The 18,878-nt window shown below is 40.1% G+C and overlaps 1 protein-coding gene across 7 annotated transcripts in view; it reads right to left on the minus strand.

Annotated features, from left to right (window-relative positions):
- Positions 1-18,878, minus strand: part of LOC132380129 (rho GTPase-activating protein 44-like) — a 281,829-nt gene that overhangs the window by 180,782 nt on the left and 82,169 nt on the right. The window contains exon 1 of one of the 7 annotated variants that reach the window (XM_059948741.1): positions 18,052-18,074. The exons of the other annotated variants lie outside the window; for them this stretch is intronic. The gene's annotated coding sequence lies outside the window, so the exon portion shown is untranslated. Of the gene's footprint in view, positions 1-18,051; positions 18,075-18,878 lie in introns of those variants that run through there. 7 annotated transcript variants of the gene reach the window in all.

Consider the following 18,878-nt stretch of genomic DNA (forward strand, 5'->3'; position numbering starts at 1 on the left):
TACCTTGCTCTCAACAGTAAGACCAAGGAATGGATTGTGGACTTCAGGAAGGGATAAGCAGGAGAACACACAGCAGCGTTCATTGAGTGGTCAGCAGAGGAAAACGGCTATCATCCAATTCCTGGGTGTCAACATCTCTGGTATCTATCCTGGGCCCAACATATTGATGCAATTATGAAGAAGGCAAGCCAGTTGATATATTTCATTAGGAGTTTGAGGAGATTTGATATGTCACCAAAGACTCTAGCAAATTTCTACAGATGTACCATAGAGACCATTCTGACTAGGTGCATCACCATCTGCAATAGCAGAGCCAATGCGCGGGATCAGAAAGACCTGCAGAGGTCTGTAAACTCATTCAACTCCAACACAGGTACTTGTCTCCCCACCATCAAAGACATCTTCAAAGGGGATGCCTCAAGAAGGTGACATCTATCATGAAGGACCTCACCATGAAGGATGCGGCCTTCATCACTGCAAGGGAGACAGAGAGACAACATTCAAGGTGGCAGCCATTTGAAAAGAACAAGTCTCATTGGAAGTGTTTTATCTGAGCCAATAAAGGGAAGGGAGATATAAAAAGAGAGGCCAATGTAAGACACAGGCAGAGGTTCTAGGTAAGCTTCCAGTAAGATTGTTTTATCTTTCTTTGGCTTAGATAGTGCTCTGAGAATGGGTCCAGAGCTTGTGGGGACTCTGGGGGGCCTCCAGTCTCCCTAATAACTGCATCTATACAGATTGCATTGAGCTGAAGCTCCTTGGAGACAGTATCAAGAAACTAAAGCATTAGCCTGATGACCATTGGCTCACATGAGAGAATGGGAAGGTGACCGATATGGGTGACTACTTCCCTGTAGCTCCTAAGTTGCTGGAGGCAGTTACCAGAGTGACTGTCAGGAGAAGGAAAAAGAATAGGCAGTCAGTACAGAGTACGTCTGTGGCCATTCCTCTCAATAATAAGTATACCACTTTGGATACAGTTGGTGGGATGACCTACAAAAGGGAAGCCACAGTGACTGAGCCTCTCAGAAGGGAATAGGGGAGAAGAGGGGTGCAGTAATGATAAGCGATTCCATAGATATAGGAGCAGGCAGGAGATTCTGTGGACATGAAAAAGACACCCAGATGGTATTTTACCTCCCTGATACTAGGGTCAGGTACATCTTGGATCAGGCCTGCAGCATTCTAAAGACAGAGAGTGAGCAGCCGGAAGTTGTGGTACATATTGCTACATGGCATAGGTAGGAAAAAGAAGGATGTTCTGAAGAGCAAATATAGGGAATTTGGCAGGAAGCTGAAAAACAGGACCTCCAGGGCAGTAATCTCTGGGTTTATACCTGTGCCAAGCACCAGTGAGAGGAAGAATAGGAAGATTAGGCAGATGAATGTGTGGCTGAGGATTTAGTGTAAGGGCAATGTTTCAGATTTCTGGATCATTGGAATCTCTGCAAACTGAAGCTGAGGAGGACTAATATCCTTGCAGGCAAGTTTGCAAGAGCTGTTGGTAGGGTTTAAGCTAATCTCGTAGAGGGATGGGAACTGGAGTGATAGGGCTGAGGATGGGGCAGTTGGTATACAAGTAGCTGCAGTGTGAGGAAGGACAGGCAGACAATAGGGCAAAATTGCAGTCAGTGCAATGAGTTGAATGTAGATGGGGACGAAATTGAAAGTGGCGATGAATACAGGATTGACGGTGTTGAATGTACACACTATACAGAATAACACAGATGATCCTTTTCCGCAGTTAAAGATTGGCAGATACGATGTTGTGGACATTGCTGAGTCATGGCTGAAGGAAGAGCATAGTTGGGAGCTTTACCTCCACGGATAAACTTTGTATCAAAGGGACAGTCGGGTAGGCAGAGTGGGTGAGGTGTCTCTTTTGGTAAAAAATGAAATCAAAACCTTATTTGAGCGGGTGACATTTCATTGGAAGATGTAGAATCCTTGAGGATAGAGTTAAGAAACTGCAAGTATAAACAGACCCTGATGGAAGTTTATACAGGGCTCCAAACAGTGGCCAGGATGTGGGATACAAATTACAATGGAAGATAGAAAAGGTGTGTCAAAAGGGCAATGTTACAATAGTCATGGAAGATTTCAATACGCAGGAAGAGTGGGAAGTCCTGGATCTCAAGAGATGAACTTTGTAGAATGCCTATGAGATGGCTTGTTAGGGCAGTCTGTGGTTGAGTTTTCTGAAGGGAAGGCAATGCTGGATTGGGCATTATGTAATAAACCTGATTTGATTAGGGAGCTGAAGGTAAAGGAACTATTTGGAGGCAGTAATCATAATATGATAGAATTTAGAGCACAGTTGAGAGAGAGAAAATAAAATGAGTCATTTCAGTATTATAATGGAGTAAATGAGAGAGCAGCATGAGAGGCATGAAAGGTGAACTGGCCAAAGTTGATTGGAAGGGAATACTATCAGGGATGAGGACAGAACAGTAATGGCTGGCATTTTTGGAAGCAATTTGGAAGGCACAGGAAAGATGCATCCCAAAAATGAATAAGTATTCTAAGGGGATGATGATGCAACCATGGTTGACAGGGAAAGTAAAAGACAGCATAAAAGCAAATGAGAGGGTAAATAATATAGCAAGAATTAATGTGAAGTTAGAGGATTTAGAAACTTTGAAAAACCAACAGAAGGCAACTTAAAAGCCATAAGAGGAGAAAAGATGAAATATGGTAAGTGAATCATAATATAAAAGAGGATACCAGAAGGTTTTCTCAGCTATATAAAGAGTAAGAGAGAGATGAGAGTGGAGATTGGACTGCTGGAAAATGATGCTAGAGAGGTAGAAATGGTGGACATCCTGAATAAGTAATTTCTGCCTGTCTTCACTATGGTAGTCACTAGCATTGTGCCAGAAATTCGAGAGTGTCTGGGGCAGAAGTGAGTGCAGTTGTTAAGGAGAAGGATGAGGTTTTGGGGTACTTGGAGGTGCATGATAAAATAGAGCAAAGTCAGCATGGTTTCCTTAAGGGGAAATCTTGCCTAACAAATCTGTTGGAATTCTTTGGAAAAAATAACAGGTGGAATAGACAAAGGAGAGTCTGTGGATTTTCAGAAGGCCTTTGACAAACTGCTGCACATGAGGCTACTCAACAAGGCAAGCGTCCATGGTATTATGGGAAAGATACTAGCATAGATAGAAGACTGGCGGGAGGCAGAGAGTGAGAATAAAGGCTGCCAGAGATTAATTCTGCAGGGGTGAGTGTGAGAACGACTTCTTTTCATGTTTTATGTCAATGATTTGGATGACGGAATTGTGACCATATTTGCGGACGATATGGTGTGGAGCAAGTAGTACTGAGGAAGCAGGGAGCCTGCAGAAGGACTTGAGAGATTGGGAAAATGGGCAAAGAAATGGCAGATGGAATAAAGTGCAGTGAAGTTTACGGTCGTGCACTTCGGTAGAAGGAATAAAGGTGCAAACTATTTTCTAAATGGGGAGAATATTTGAATATCTGAGTTGCAAAGGGACTTGAGAGTCCATGTGTGGGATTCCCTAAAGGAGAACTTGCAGGTTAAGTCAGTTGGGACGAAGGTGAATGCAACATTAGCATTCATTTTGAGAGGACTAGAATATGAGCAAGGATGTGATGCTGAGGCTTTATAAGGCCTTATGTGATGCTGAGGCATTATAAGTCACACTACACTTGAAGTATTGTGAGCAGTTTTGGAACCATATCTTAGAAAAGATGTACTGCCATTGGAGAGGGCCCAGAGGAGGTTTCACAAGAACGGTTCCACGAATGAAAGGGTTAACATAGGAGGAGTGTTTGATGGCTCTGGGCCTATACTCGCAGGAGTTTATAAGAATGGAGGTGGGGGGAGGGAGTCTCACTGAAACCTATTGAATACTGAAAGGCCTATATACTGAAAGGGATGTTTCCTACAGCGTGAAAGTTTAAGACCAGAAGGCGAAGCCTCAGTATATAACGACAGCCATTTAGAACAGAGGTGAGAAGGAATTTCTTTAGCCAAATGGTAGTGAATCTGTGGAATTCATTGGTACAAACAGCTGAGGCCAAATCACTGAGTATATTTAAAGCGGAGGTTGATAGGTTCCTGATTAGTGAAAGGTTACGGGGAGAGGGCAGAAGAATTTTATTGAGAGGGCTGATAAATCAGTTATGATGGAATACGGAGCAGAATCGATGGGACGAATGGCCTAATTCTGTTGATATCTCTTATTTCCTTTTCTCATTACAACCATTAATGAGGAAGTACAGGAGCTTGAAGACAAAGACTCTGATTTAGGAACAGTTTTTTCATCTGCACCATCACATTTCTGAAAGTTCCATGATCTCCCAAGCACTGCCTCACTATTTTGCTCTTTCCCTCCTATTTATTTGTCTTTTTATGTATTTTTATTGTAACCTGTAGTAATTTTTTATGTATTGCACTGTACTGCTGTCACAAAACAACAAATTTCACTTTATATGTCAGTGATAATGCACCTTATAATGAATCTAAACTCAGTCTAAGTTCCTGCACACTGACACCATCACTTCTGTGAATGACCAGGCGGTTGTGTCTAATGACCATGACTGACTTAGACAAGAATATGTCCAGTGGAGTTTCTTGGATGATGCAAATAGTAGTTACCATGTTCCTATTCAGAACAAGTCATTTGCAATCAGATTATGCTTTAAAAAATGTGCAAAAATGGTTGAATTCCTGTGCTTTGTGATTGTGTGAACTAGGGTGGCATGAAAGCATAGTGGTTAGCATAACACTTTACAGCACCAGTGACCCAGGTTCATCTTCCACCACTGTCTGTAAGGAGATTGTACGTTGTCCCCATGGCCGCGTGGGTTTCCTCCAGGTGCTCTGGTTTCCTCTCACTGTATAAAGATGCACCAGTTATTAGGTTAATTGGTCATTGTAAATTGTCCTGTGATTAGGTTAGGGTTAAATTGGTGGTTGCTTGGCAGCACATCTCAAAGGACCGGAAGGGCCTAATCCGCATTGTATCTCAATAAACAAATAAATAATTTGTCTTCAAAGGTCAACTTCATGAGTAGTTATGAGGGTTGATGGGTTATTGTTATCTATGTTGTCAGAAATGCTTTCAATGAAAACTACTAATTGGAAAAATGTGAGGCTGGCTGTTTATCAGTCACATTATTACACAAACCAATTTTTTTTACTGAGTTGCATTAATACCAGGGCAGAATAAAAGACAAGGTAGTATACAACAGAGGGAATAATTCCCCTTTTCTTCATGCTACTTAGTTTAATTATAACTATGTAACAAGTCACATAGTGCAAAGGCCAATTGTTTTAAGATGTGACAATTTGTGTTATGTAAGAAAAAGACTTTGAGGTGTAAAACATCACTAAATATTTGGACAAAATCCTTTGCAGTTAAGCTGAAAAATATTGCATGTCTGTGCTGTGTTGCACAAAAGATTGAGTGTTATCTGGCACAAGGAAATCTGACACTAATCTGTGACTCAGTTTGTTTTCCTATAAACCTCCCCAGTTTTGCCTGATACTCTGGCATAGCTCAGCTTCATTGTTCTGCAGGGAACATTTCTTTCCTAATATGATTGATGTTGATGGTTCTGATCCAGAATTTAAATAAATAATCAGTGACGGCCAGCATTTCTGCAAAGCAACAAGTGAGAGCGACTCACAGCTCCGTTCCTAGGAGGTGAAACTTAAAAGAAATTTACTGCAATAGATAATGAGTGAATAGAATGGAATTCTAGATCCACTAAGATTCCAACCTGGTTTGTAACTTGAGATGCACAGCAGGTCAATAAGTGCACGTAAGAAAATCTCACCAAGACTTTACATTTCCGCTGTTGGCGGACCTGTTGGCTGCTTTGGATAAAAAGTTCATATTTCTTTTCCTCTTTTCTGAAGCTATGATTGTTGTTAAATGCACTATTGTTTTCTGTTTTTTTTGGATTCTCTCATATTATGATTTAGATACCGTAGGTATGCCTAAAAATGTGGTTTCACATAATTATGGATACGCTACAAGGGGTGATAGGAGGTGAGTTACACAGCTCTCGTTACCTGCACATGCAATTCAACTCTTTGAGTGATTATGCAGAAAGTTTGAAGTTAATAATGCATCAGGGTGATTGATAAGTTTGTGGCCTAAGGTAGAAGAAGATGTGTTATTAACTTCGAACTTTCTGCATAATCACTTAAAGAGTTGATCTGCATGTGCATGCAATAAGAGCAGTATAACTCATCTCCTTCTACCTTAGGCCATGAACTTAACAATCACCCATCTGTGGACTTTCTGGAGGTCCAAGATCCATATGCTCCACGCCCGCTGGACTAAGTGTGTAAATGTAGGAGGGGACTAAGTTGAAAAATAAATGTGCTAGGTTTTCCAAAATTGACTCCTTCTACCTTAGGCCACAAACTTACCAATCAGCACTCGTAAATTGTGGCCACATTTGTGCCTCCAGAAAAAAAATTGCATAAAGAGACATTTGAAACAACATTAGTAGAGACTGTACCCATAAATATATGTTAAGATAGGAACTGCAGTATTCCCAATTGATCATAGCTTCTGCCATTCAGCTGCGTAACAATGAACATCAGAGGACCCTTTAAAGACACAGTCTCCACGGCTGCCACAAAGGCACACAATGGCTGCAGGGGGAATGCTGAGAACCACAGGATCTTTGGGGGTCTGGATACTGGATTTACACCATCGGGACCATTGTTAGGGGACCAGGATGGGTAGCACTGGCCGAGAATGAGAATGCATAAAGTAGGCAGCCATCCTGCAGAAAAATTTCATGACCTTACTAGGAAGGTCAAGGAAAGTTTTAAGCCAACAAGAGCACTCATACACAGGTATGCATACACCTTGACCCACAACCACCCAGGACAGCTCGCCACCTCACTCAGTACTCTTCCTCTGATTCTTCCATTCCCCACACAGAGGTCAAGAGTCCAAAAGAAAATGTTTAAAGGGTTATTCAGTGTTCTTCATCCAATCAGACAGAGTATGAGAGGCAGCCATTGTGATTGCAGAGTGAGACCATGCCCCCACAGGGTCTAGCACAGGCATGGGCAAACTATGGCCCGCGGGCCATATGTGGCCCGTTAAGCTTTTTAATCCGGCCCGCAGAACTTGATGAAATAATATTAATAAACCTTGTTAACGTTTTTTCCCCGCAATTCTGGTGTTTTCCCAATAGATGACGCACTCTATAGACATTGACCTTTGCTGAGGTGCAGCGTATTACTCCACATTTGCGCTTTACTTTGTGACCTTGTGGCGACCCATTTCATGGCACATCCGAACCGGCTCACAATTAGCCAGCATTCCGGCTAAGGGAGATAGCCTGCGGGGATTTGCGAGCACAGAGCTCCGCATACTAGCGCGCTCTCACTGTTCTGTCATTGTGCGGGTCGTCGTTGAGTTTTGGCACAGGGGACAATTGAATAAGAAGGAGCAGGACAAGTAGACCTGCATCTCCTACCGTTTTTGAAATAAAGACAGTCAGGAGGAGAGTGATGATGATAATATCTTGAAGGATAACAGAACTTTCAGTGCTTTAAAATAATAACTGTTACTATTAAAAAAGCTGTATGTTATTCATTTAATTTTCAGTGTTTTAAAAGTCATTTCAATAAATAGCTAAATACCATGGGACTTCAAAGACAGATATTTTGTTGTAATGCATTTGTTGATTTTCAATTGAAATTAAAGCACATGCTTTCTACATATCCCATGTTATTTTATTTTCTCTTATGAGGTGTATTACCAAAACACTCCGTCCATCTGCTCCTGGTCCGGCCCCCCTGTCAAATTTTAGAACCCTTTGTGGCCCTCAAGTCAAAAAGTTTGCCCACCCCTGGTCTAGCATGACTGCTGAGACCCAAACTATCACAACAGTAGGTGCAATGTGTGGAATGAGCCATGAATGCTTACCAACAACATTTCATTGTGACTAGTATGTCTTCTTTGATCAATAGTGGACACCCTTGTTACCATTTGCACTGCTAATATATCAAGAGCAACTAGCTTCCATTTGCATAGAGTATCAGGATGAGCCCTCTCAGTCATTTTAGTGAACAGAATTCAGGATGAACAGGAAGGAGAGGTAGAGCAAGAGGAGAAGGCCGATGATTATTAATGTCTACAGTATATCATTGTTGAGGACGAAGAGACTTAAATCAGATATGCAGACTCACCCTGATCCAGCTTAAGGTCTGGTCTCTGCCACATTGAAACAATTAGAAGTTCTAACATACAATAATATCCCTCTGGGGAATAGCTTGATTGGAAACTAATAAAGCGAAGGAGTAATATGCTATTCAAACATGCTATTGCCCACTCGCATCAGGGAGGAGGCTACATGGCATCTGCACCAGGAACACCAGACAAAACAAGTTATTTTCTCCAAGCAGTAAGACCTTCACCCAACACCTTCACCCAACCACTACTTTATCATTTCCTGTTAGGGTCATCTTATGTAGAGCCACTCCTGAATTTAGCATTACTTTATGTACATACAATCACCCTATGTACTGTATATGAGCTGTCATAAGTATTTACATTTATGACATTTTTTATTATTGCATTCTTGATCTTATTGTGTGTTTTTTTTCTGCTGCGTTGGATCTGGAGTAACAATTATTTTGTGCTCCTTTACACTTGTGTACAGAAAATAACATGAAGCGATTTTGAACCCCTGCTTGGCCTCTCAGTATGACTATTACTTCATTTTCACTTCTGACACCTAGCTTACTAATACGCATAGCTTGTGGAGTTGCTCAATCCAATATTGCTATGGATACAATTTTACCAGAAATGAAAAATCTATTTATTTATTTAAATCTTACATCTGTCCCACAACATGAGGGAATAAAAATCTTTGTGTTATGACTCCATCGCAATGTTCAGACATGTGAATTTATAAGTCTAATGGCTTGTAGAAAGAAGCTGTCCTGTAGCCTATTGGTCCTGGCTTTCATGCTGTGTTACTGTTTACCAGATGGAAGCAGCTGAAACAGTTTATGGTTGGGGTGACCAGTGTCCCCAATGATCTTCCAGGCCTTCTTTATGCATCTGCTGCTGTAAGTCTCCTCAATGGAGGGAAGTTGTATTATATACATTGGGTTAAATTATTTTATTACTATGTGATTTGCACCAAAATAAACTAGTGTTAACAGTACTTTTTCTCATCTTTGATGCACATAAGTTCAGGGACATAACTGTTCCAACTCAAATCAAGAAATATTGCTCTTTTGACTACTTGGATCTAATTCCGTACTAAAAATAATCCAATAACTTCAAAACTCACAATGCCAAGTACAGCTTTTTTATTAATCAGATTAGTTAGAACTTCTGATATATAAAAAAAAACTATCCAGTTAGTTGTTTAGAAGGTTCAAAAGTACATTTCTTACACTGAAAGTACAGGCTATGAATTGAAGCAATTATAGTTCAAAAGAAGCATATCTATGGACTACCTAATAGTTTTGTGAGCTGCCCGCAAAAATGTCGCCATATATTGCCAGCGCCATCTTGATCATTATTCTGTTCCCATGTCTTATTATTGTCTTATATTAGCTATCTTTAATTAAAACCCATTTGAATAACATTTTTTCATCAGAAGTTCAATCTCCCACTTAAGCTCAGTGTTAGATTCGTGGAACCTTAGCTTTGACAAAGGGTTTTCAACGTGAAATACAAACTCTGTTTCTCACGGCCAAACACCTGAGTAATCACATTGTCAAGTTTGATGATGACACGACAGTGGTGGGGCTCATCACCAGTCAAGATGAGACAGCCTACAGGGAGGAGGTGGAAGAGTCAGGCAAATAACCTCTTCCTCAATATCAACAAGACAAAGGAGATGGTTATCGTCTTCAGGAGAATTTGCAACTCTCACACCTCTCTTTTACATTGCGAGCGATTTCAAACTCCTGGGAGTGCGCATCTTGCACAACGTCTCATGGTCCCAAAACACATTCTACAGAATCAGGAAAGCTAACTAATGCCTCCAGTTTCTGAGGAGGCTGAGGTGAGCTGCGCTATGCACATCTACACTCATGTCATTCTACAGAGGTGCAGTAGACAGCATCCTAACCAGCAGCATCACTGTATGGTATGGAAACTGCATTGCAGCAGACAGGAAGGCTTGACAGCGGGTAATCAAAACTGCCCAACACATCACCAAAGCTATTGTACATTTAATACTGAAGTAATATTTGAGTAATCTTGTATAAAAATATTGTTTGATTAAGCATTCTTGTTCATTTAAATAAGTAATTACTGGTTAAGTATAAAAATGTGAAAAGAATCAACCGTGTTATATACGCATGCTTCACTTAAACTAAACTCAAAGTTGGACCCGCATTTCAAAGTCCCATGTCTTCTTTTGAATTAGTTTAATGTTCTGAAGTTACAAAAGAAAACACTGATGAGGTATTTTTAAAACAAACTGGAGACAGCTACTAACTTGTTCAAGCACAGCGAGGTTCAAAAGAAAAGAAAAACTATAAAGCGTACCCAAGCATGTGCAGAGACAGTCATGTATAATAAAAGCAGCCCAGTTTATGTTCTTTAGAAGGGAAGACACAATCAAATTTTGTAAGTAAGGCATAAAATGGAAGAATTCAAGGGTTCATAAAGAGGAAGGAAAAATTCAGTCAGTACCAAATGATGGTAATCTTAATTTAAAAAAAAGGAGAAATGGTTGGCTACATTCGAAAAATTGACTCATTTGCTTACAGAAAAGATGATTGCAGTATGTATACGAGCTAATTCAGCAATATTTCAAAGCAAATGAAATAGCCAATGAGAAACAAGTACCAATTTTGTTCAGTGCATTGGGTTTAAAGACATAGTGTTTGCTTCGAAGTCCGACTGCTCCAACCAAACCAGCAGATATGAACTTTGTTGATATTATAAGTGTGGCGCAGGAACACTTAGAACTGAAATCATTATTGATTGCAGATTAATTTAAGTTTCATAAGCAAGATCAAAAGAAGAGAAGTCTATTTCAGTTTATATAGCTGAATTGAAGAGCTTGAGCACTGTCAGTTTGATAATGGGCTTAATGATACACTAAGAGATTGTTTAGTTTGTGGAATCTACAGGAAAGCATTCAAACATGGCTCATAACTGAAGCACAACTGACATTCAAAAGAGCAGTTGAAATTGCTCTTTCAATAAAAGTCACAGACAGAGATGCAATTGAGTTGCACTCAGGAACGAAACTGAGCATGAATAAAATTGCAACATCTAAACAGAAACCAGCCAGGCCAAACAAACTGTGTTACCATTGTTGTAGGGGCTCACATACACCAGATCAATGCAGATTTAAAGGCAAAACTTGTAGAAAACTGCAACATAGTGGGACACATACTAAGAGCATGTCAGGCAGCCAAAAATAAATGGACAGCACATGGAAAAGAAAAAGCTAAAAAGTCAAGTGGCAGTTTCAAAATGAACACTAATATGCATGCTGTTGATGAAAAATCTAATAATGATGAGACAAACAGCACTGTGCGGCTTGAAGATTTACACTGTGAAAATTAACAATTGACAAGCATTATGGCTTACATCAGAAATGAATGGTAAATTAATTAAAATGGAATTAGACACTGGTTCAATTGTTTCAGTTGTTATACAAAATATTTGAAGAGCATTTCAAAAATATCCAACTGGAGCCTGCAGATACCCAACTAAGAACTTATACTGGAGAAAGATAACTCTCATGTGAATGATATTTGTAACAGAGAAGTACAACAACCAACAAGCCACACTGGGTTGTATGTGGTAAAAACAAAGGGACCAGCATTGTGGGGTATGACTAGCTGAGACAACTACAACTTGATTGGACGTTCATCCACCATTTGTATGCCACATCCCCTGCAATGGAGCCAACTGAAAGCGAATTAAGAAATATACTGGATGATGCCACAACTGTAGCATGTTGAACACTGTGAACCGTTGCCCAACAGAGAGCAATCAGGTATTGGTGCTGGCCTCGGATTGGGAAGCACATTGGACCAAGGATGATGCTGCTCAGAGGAATAGTGAAAGTGATAAAAGCAGTGGTGGGACTACAACAGTTTTTGAATATATTTGAGAAAGCCTGTGATATGTTAATCAGGCAGTTACTTGTGAAAGGTAGCTTAGTTTTAAGCTGGAAGAGAGTTCAAGGAGCTTCAGGAAAGTTGCAAGCACTTGGATTTTGGGAATATAAAGAACCAGAATCTACTTTGCGTGCTTTGAGGTTATTGTTGGAACTTCAAGTGGGAGACAAAAAGATGGTTGCAAAAGTAGATGCAATGACCAAAGCCAAGCTGGATTTGTGGACGAGAGGAGCTAAAAGAGATCTGAAAACTGAGGATTCATCAGATGATTTTGTGGATGACGAATCCAAGAGGAGAAACTGGATAACAAAAGACTACTCCAGTGAAATAAATGCATCTTCCCAAAATCAAGAAAGAAGAAGAAGAAGAAGAAGAAGAAGAAAGGTGGCTACCACTGTCAGAACAACTTTCTGCAATCTTAAAGTCAACTCCTACAACCACCTTGGAGAAGACCCCAGAAACTTGTTTCACAGCCACAAGTCTCACCTGCCAAGCAAAGCGATCCCCCTTGTCAGGAAAGATGCTATCCTGCAAGAGTAAGGAATGCTCCACAACAATTAAATCTTTAGGCCTGAATGGGACAACTTAAAATTTACTATGCTGTGGATGTCTGTAAATAGTAGTTGCAATATATATTACGTACATGCATATAAGTTGAATTGGAGTTTATAGCTAAACAGAGAGGAGTGTGTAATTAATATTTAAGAAATATTTGAGTAAAATCTTGTATATATGTTTGATTGAGCATCCTTGTTTATTTAAATAATTAATTATGGTTATACATGAAAATTACGTGAATTGCATATGTCATCACACTTCTATGTGAGATATGCACACCTGACTTAAAGTAAGCTCAAAGTTAGGCCTATTTTTTAGACCCCCATGTCTTTTATTGAATTTGTTTAATGTTTTGAAGTTACAAATCTACAGAAAGGTGCCAGAAAATGACTAATAACATCATGAAGGATCCCACTCATCCTGCTCATAGACTGTTGGTCCCACTCGCATCAGGGAGGAGGCTATGTAGCATCCATACCAGGACCACCTGACTCAAAAACAGTTACTTTCTCCAAGCAGCAAAGCTGATCAACACTTCCATCCACCAACCTACCCTTCCACACTCTCAACCACCACTACTTTATCATTTCCTGTCAGTCACCTTATGGACTGACACATCACTTCACAGACAATCAATATGCATATAAGCTAACTTAAGTATCTATATTTATTGTGTTTTCTCATTATTGCATCCTTTGTCCTCTTGTGGTCATCTTTTGTGCTGCATTGGATCTGGAGTAACAATTATGTTGTTCCCCTTTACACTTGTGTACTGTAAATGACATTAAACAATCTTGAATCAATTTTTCAATTTTGAGTGAACTCTGGCGATGAAGCTCAAACTGGAAACAGCTGCACTGTTCTTTCTGCAGATTGTCAGTTGAGCTCCCATTGACAGCGTATTGGATGATCAGATCAGTCCCTAGAGAAATTACTGTTGACCATGTCTGAGCACAACAATCAGAACTTCACATTCAAGTATCAAGCCACATCGCTCTAGTCAATGAGTGACATTTTACTCCAGAATTTCATATTCTTTACTCAGAGAAGTTAATAGGTATTTTTCCTTCAGGCTTTGCTAGTAATTTATAGGATGTAGCTTATTGGATTGAAGTTCCATGAATTCACTCTGAATACCTCACTAGTTACACTTCTCAAAATAGTAATTGTGATTACAATCACCAATGAGAGACATTTTATATTCTCATTCGAGAATACAAATTTAAGGAACTATTTCTAACATTCAACCTACGTATGAGGTTCTTTCTTCTATGATGCATATTATCTCAAGTAGGAACACTGTAGCAGAATCGGTTTTATCACATTTTCATACCACATACTCTACATGATTGGATCAATCAAAAAGATGAAACTATAAGACAAATCAAACACAAAGAAGCTGAAAAGGGAGTCTAAACTAATGCCAAGCGCTGACCATATATTTACATTTTGTTAAAATCTGTAACATCAGATTATAAATTTTTTATCATTTCCATCTTCAGTCCAGGTGTTGATGTGACATTGGGCAATTAAGAACAAACCAATCAACTACCAAGGACAGAATGACAAATGGATTTGCCTACATTGCCCCTTCTTGGATTCTACATAAATCCGAGCCGGTATGCATACAATTTAAAACACATCTTTGAACACAGAGCATCGTTTCCATCACCCACTGGAAACAGTGACTTGTCCAAAGAACATAATATCCTGTGTGCTCCACCCACCTGCTTTTGCTAAAGTGTCTTAAACCAGAAGTGTAAAGGAAATAAAACACATTGGAGTTATAAATCAAGCTGTTTACTTTTTTCTTATCAGCCGCCTGTAACCCAATATTAACATTTCACAGAACTATTTGCTTACACAAATTTACCCGTTCTCAATATTTCAGACATAGATTTGTTCTGACTTCTTAACCAAACATAAATTTAAATACCATTTACATTGATCTTAAAAGAAAATTAATCTGTTTAATTCACCCAGAGATTAAGACAACATGTATAATTATACATTCTAATTTCTGCCTTTATAAATTCCTTTCAATAATGTTCTGCCGGATAAATATCATGGAAATAATACCCCTGAACTGACATTAAGACATTGTGTGTTTGACTTTGCGATCATGTTAACAGAAGTAATGAGGTAACACTCTACAAATGCTGAGCAGAGTGGTTATTACCATGTACATTGGAATAATCCTTGGGCTCACCGGTGGGTTGCTACAAAGCCCATCCAGCAGCCATTAATAATGCAGGAGAGCATGCGCAGGACCCTGACAAGCATCTCAGGACAGTACCAAATGAGAGCACAGCAGAAAGTTGCTTTTCATCTCATGAGGAAACTACAGGTCTGTCGTGTGCATGGCCAGTAAGTGGGCAGTTGGTCAATCAAGAACCATAAAACCAATCCTGATCTCTATCATTCAGGATCTCCACTTGCATTACCAAACTATCTTCATTTAGTGAACCCCTTCCTACCTTATGATCTACATCTCAAATGGTAATGTCAGACTTGAAAACGCATTGATTTATTTTTTTTTAAATTGGGTCCATTCGGAGTTTCTTGCTTTGTGGCTACCTGTGAGCAAGCAAATCTCAAGGTCATATCATTTATACATTCTTTGATAATAAATGTACTTGAATCTTGTCACCATTACTGAGAGCTTGGCTGAAGTATGCACCACCAGTAATGATAATCTACCCTTGTTCTGATGGAACCTGTAAAAGTCCGTATTTCCAATGTTCTGAAGTTGGCGATATACCTGCTGTGACTTTTGTCAATCTGTTATCACTACAATTAAAGTGAGAAATAGGAGATTTAAAGAGGATTTTAGGGATTAGTTTTTTTTTAGAGTGAGTGGTGCAACATGCTGCTAGAAGAGGTGGTGAAATCAGATACAATTACTATGTTTAAACGTTTAGACAGACACATAAGCAGGGTGGGGGAGTATAGAAGGATAAAGTCTGCAAGGAAACAGGATTAATGCAGATGGGCAGAAATGTCAGCATGGAAGTAGTAGGCAGATGGGCTTATCTCTGTGAGGAACAACTCTATAACTCTGTCAAATTAATCATATGGCACAGGGAATGCACAAACTTTCTGATTTCACTGAAAACTCCTGCAGGAGTTCAGACACATGTGGTGTTGCTTGTCTGTGGGAAATATTAATTGCCTAGCAGAACTGTGGAAACAGATCAGGACTGAATGGAAATGCAATTGATCAGAGTCACATCTGCCTGATTATATTTCCATCTGCTAACATTTGAATTCATTAGTCATCATCACCAGGAAATTTGCTTGCCCAAAATATTGATGCAAATATAGTATTTTGCGAAGTTCCAGTTGCAATTTAAATTTGTTCTCACCTCCCTGGTACTAAACATTACTTCTCTGCTGAGAGGCCAAACATTCATCCAGGCACCTGAAAATGCTAACCAGCTTGCAGCAGGAACTTAGGTTGTAACCTACTATTCTCATCCCTGCCCACATCCCCAGATCCACCTTTCAAATATTTCCTTCCTTTTTTATATAAATGTCCAGTACACATCTTCCATATGGTTGGAAACATTTAGAAGGAAGGGGCTGATCACGAAGCCACTGCATTTCATCTTGTTTCACAGCTTGCATTGTGACAGGTATATTAATTATAGTAGTATGTTTTTTTTTAATTTACCTTCAGCGGATTTGTTCCTGCTGTTCTGTTTTCCTTCCACCCAATGCATCATGAAACAAATGAAGTTGAAATCGTACAAACAGTCTGAGGATATTAAATCCAAGGAACCTGCTTCAGCTAAAAGCCACTATCCAACTTTATCTACTCTTTGGTGCCGCAGACTTCTTCACTTGTATAGGGTTTCTGCTTCTATCTCCCTCTCTGATTTTAGGTTCCAGAGTCCCTTGTAGCTGCGTTCAATATAATTAAAAATGCTAATCATGTGCACATAGATATTCTGTGGCAATGGAGTTTCCACTAAAAAAAACTTACAACAATCGGCTTTTCATTATATGTTTTAGCATGGATATCAGTATCATGCATAGCTGTGGAGTTTGTTTTGAGCTCTAATTGCTAATCCAGAGTTCAGGGGTAAAACGGTCAAGACATGAAATGGAAAATTATGCAGAGAAGAATTCATCTCTGCTCTCCCCAAAAAATCCTTAAGTAAGGGAAATGATTCTTCCAGTGGGAGATTTGTTTAGCTGTTACATACTATAGCAGCTGTGGGTCAAGGCAGATTTGTATGAAGTAATATACAGTGCCTCAAATAATGTTACAACATGTCTTGTATAAAATACACTCAGCAAACTGACCACATACATAGAAATGCTGATGCGGCATTCAGTAGATTCCCAATGTTTATTGTTGTCCTGCACTATTTGGCCAGATCTTTCATTGTCCTCATGCCTTGCTGACCGTTATGGTGTAGCTTCCACAGAGAGATTTGTTCAGCTGTCATACTGCAACTGTGAGCAAAGGCAGAGCTATTTGAAGTCCCACAAATGTCTCTCGCGATAACGCATAATCGGCAGAATGACCACATCCACACAGATGTTGCACAGAAGCAGCTGGAGCTGATGGAAATGGTGGGAGGTGCCACTACTGACCAAGGCCAATGCAGTGCTGGAATCCAAGGATAGATCCATGATGGGTGGGTTGGATTTCCTTCCAGACTCCAAAGATCTGCTGACGGGTTAATTCGCTACTGCAAAATTCCCTTTTCTAACTGACCTGCAATATTGTTAACTAGCAAACACATCAAAAAGGAGTTAAATGAGCTTGTAAAAAAGAATACCTTGTGTATAGGGAACTATGAAGAGAATGGGAATTATGGGATTCCTCTGATGGAATCCGGCATGCACCTAATGGGCTAAATGGCCTCCTAAATTCCATTAAGTTCACATAGGGTGGCACTATACTTTAGTGGTTAGCACGATGCGTTACAGTACCAGTAACCTGGGTTGAATTCCCGCCTTTGCCTGTAAAGAGTGTGTATGTTTTCCCCATGACTGTGTGGGTTTCCTCTGGGTGCTCTGGTTTCCTCCCATAGTCCAAAGACATCCCGGTTGGTAGGTTAATTGGTCATTGTAAATTATCCTGTGATTAGTCTAGAGTTAAATCAGGGCATTGCTGGGTGGCGAGGCTTGAAGGACCGGAAATGCCTATTCTACACTCCATCACAATAAATAAAGAAAGGCCTACCATCAGTGCTGGGGCGGGGGGGGGGGGGGGTGGGGGGAGGGCGGTGAAGATCTGCCCCAATGTGATTACACTTCCTGCTGGTTGTGACGCAGTGCCTCATCAGGCACATAATAGACTATGCATTGAAAAGGGGATCACAGATGAAAGATACTTACATATCCCAAACACACAGGTCACAGCTAGTACTACTTACTTATGTGAGAGAAGCTGTATGTGGTGTTTATCCCAATCGGATTAGACAGTATCCATTGCTGGAATAAAATAATACATTGTGGGTAGATGGTCATACACCACAGTAAGCAGAGTCAGCAGTACTATCAACTTGAGACTTTTTTACCACTATCTTTCCATAAATAAATATTAAAAACACAGGCAGAGTTGCGTACCAGATTTAGGATGTCTACCTTCTTTATATAGAGAAAATCCAGCGAAGTGAGACAAAGGATTGGGAGGGAAGTATTGAAGGGAAGAGAGGGTGAGACCTCAGTAGCAGGGGGAAGGAAGGCAGGACTGAGTGTTCAGAGGATTTAAAAGAAATATCACAAAGAGAGAATAAAGCTTGGACGACAGACACATTTAAAATAAGTAATCAATGTTTAGAGGGAATGTGGTGGAGGACTGCTGAGTTTGAACGCAGACATGTTGTAGCATGTGAAACCATGGCCATCTTTAAGTGCTGGAGTTACAGCCAACTGCAAAATAAATCAAACTTAAAGCTGCTTTCACAGGGGAAGTGCCAGTTTATTTTTCTGTAACTTCAAATTGCTTGGCTCCACTCCTCAGCTGGCAAATGAAGTTGTAGCTACTAAGTGGGGTCATCCCGTGCTAGCGTTCTCCTTCCTCCTGTTCTCCAGGCTCCACCTCATGACTCTCAGCTCCAGGTCTCTTTGCAGCTCTGTCTCTGGCACTGGCTGATGGTTCTGGTTAGCTTGAGGATGCACAGTGACGTCACTGCATCTGCTCACTTGTATTGCGGGGTGCAATAGGTTTTTATACTGTGCTCTCCTGGTCCTAGAATTG

Source organism: Hypanus sabinus, chromosome 23 (genome assembly GCF_030144855.1).
Source record: "Hypanus sabinus isolate sHypSab1 chromosome 23, sHypSab1.hap1, whole genome shotgun sequence".
Classification (NCBI taxonomy): domain Eukaryota; kingdom Metazoa; phylum Chordata; class Chondrichthyes; order Myliobatiformes; family Dasyatidae; genus Hypanus; species Hypanus sabinus.